Below are 1,871 nucleotides of genomic sequence, written 5' to 3'. Positions count from 1 at the left end.
AAGTAATGAGAAGTAGCAGGAGCGAGAACAGCGCGAAACTTAACATCAGAGCTGAGGATCACGAATTAGAGGAAGTTAAGGAACTCTGCTACCTAGAAAGAAAGTGTGGTGTGCGTACTGTAAGACCTTCGGTACACACACCATCAGATTATCTGACTTGTCGCTCTAGAGAAGTAGGCGAGTGGTGGTGGTTAAGGTTTAACGTCCTGTCGACAACGAGGTCATTAGAGACGGAGCGCAAGCTCGGGTTAGGGAAGGATTTGAAAGGAAATCGGCCGTGCCTTTTCAAAGGAACCATCCCGGCATTTGCCTGAAACGATTTAGGGAAATCATGGAAAACCTAAATCAGGATGGCTGGAGACGGGATTGAACCGTCGTCCTCCCGAATGCGAGTCCAGTGCGCTAACCACTGCGCCACCTCGCTCGGTCGAAGTAGGCCAATGTCAGCAATATGTCTCGTGGTCTTATCGTGGCGTGTCTATCTTCTGCCGTGAGGTCAGACTATAGAAATGACACTTGCACACTTAGAGTAGCAGATTGACGGTGACCAACTTTAAACAGAACTTGATTAATTTTCACACACATTTATTAAAGTAATAACAAGCATAAAAATAACTTAACTTGGTTTTGGATGCTATTTACAATTGACAATCTGAAGTTCCATTGGTTCTGGTATGTTAATCTTATTCTCACATGTCTCTGATACTTGACAAAGTGTCTATACATTTATCTTCATGGTTATGTACAGGAATATGATAATCTTATTAGGCGCAGACTGAAACTTGACTATAGACTGGTACAGACTAATGCAGACTGACTAATCGGAGGTCGTACACTCGTTATAATACCTCGTGCGTTCAGGTATCACTGCGCGAGTGTGATCCTCGAGGAGAAAAGGTTCTACGTTAGGCAGCAATCTCATTGGCTGCGTTACATATTAATACGCGGATCGGCGGAAACAGAAGACAGCGGAGGCGGACGAGCGCTGCTCCTGTGCTGTTGTGCTTAGCGGGACGCGCTCTGTTGGGAAAGTTGTGTACGCTCTGACTACGCGGAACTATGTACACAACAGAAAGCAAAGTAAATCATGACGGAAGCAGCAATGAGGGCACAAAAAGCAAACTAGCACCCGCAAAAAGGCCACTGCTGGTCAAGAGATATCTGCTAATATCAAACATAGATCTTCACTTGAGGAAAATTTCTGAGAATGCACATTTGGAACACAGCGTTGTATGGAAGCGAGACATTGGCTATAGGAAAACCGGGAAAGAAGAGAATCAAGAGTTTGGGATGTGATGCTACTGTAGCGTGTTGAAGATTAGGTGGACTGATCAGGTACGGAATGAGGAGGTTCTCTGCAGAGTCGGGGAGCGAACGCATATATGGGAAACACTGGCAAGGAGAAGGGGTAAGGTGATAGGACATCTGTTAAGACATCAAGGAATGACATCAATGGTACAGTACTACAGGTGGGTTGCAATTGCTACTCTGAGATGATAAGGTTGTCACTGTAGAGGGATTCGTAGGAGCGTGGTTCCAAGTACAATAAGCAAACTTCCGAGAACTCTAAGAATGATCTCAGACTATCATTTTTGTTTCTCACGATTAGTTTTATGCATCATTACAAATTTCTTATGCAAACTCCCCATTTAAAAGCTGAGGAGATTTGCTTTTGAGGAACGGCAGCATTAACATCCTCTGCCGATGCCGATGTCGTCATAGAGATGTGGTACGGATGGACATGGTGTCAACACAGCACTCTCCCGGCTATCATCATCTCTTCATATTAGAGCCGCTACTTTTTATTTAAGTAGCACAAGGCTCAGTGAATTCCCTGTCAGTCCTCCTCCAGCGAAAAAAATCAATACCGG

General features: G+C 44.7%; 1 non-coding gene across 1 annotated transcript; it reads right to left on the bottom strand.

The window, feature by feature from the left end:
- Positions 1 to 351: 351 nt before the first annotated feature.
- Trnaa-cgc (transfer RNA alanine (anticodon CGC)) lies at positions 352 to 424 on the bottom strand. Its single transcript has one exon. It is a non-coding gene; the product is annotated as a tRNA-Ala (tRNA).
- Positions 425 to 1,871: the final 1,447 nt, after the last annotated feature.

This window comes from Schistocerca gregaria, chromosome 8 (assembly GCF_023897955.1).
Source record: "Schistocerca gregaria isolate iqSchGreg1 chromosome 8, iqSchGreg1.2, whole genome shotgun sequence".
Taxonomy (NCBI): domain Eukaryota; kingdom Metazoa; phylum Arthropoda; class Insecta; order Orthoptera; family Acrididae; genus Schistocerca; species Schistocerca gregaria.
This window is presented reverse-complemented; position numbering and strand designations above follow the sequence as displayed.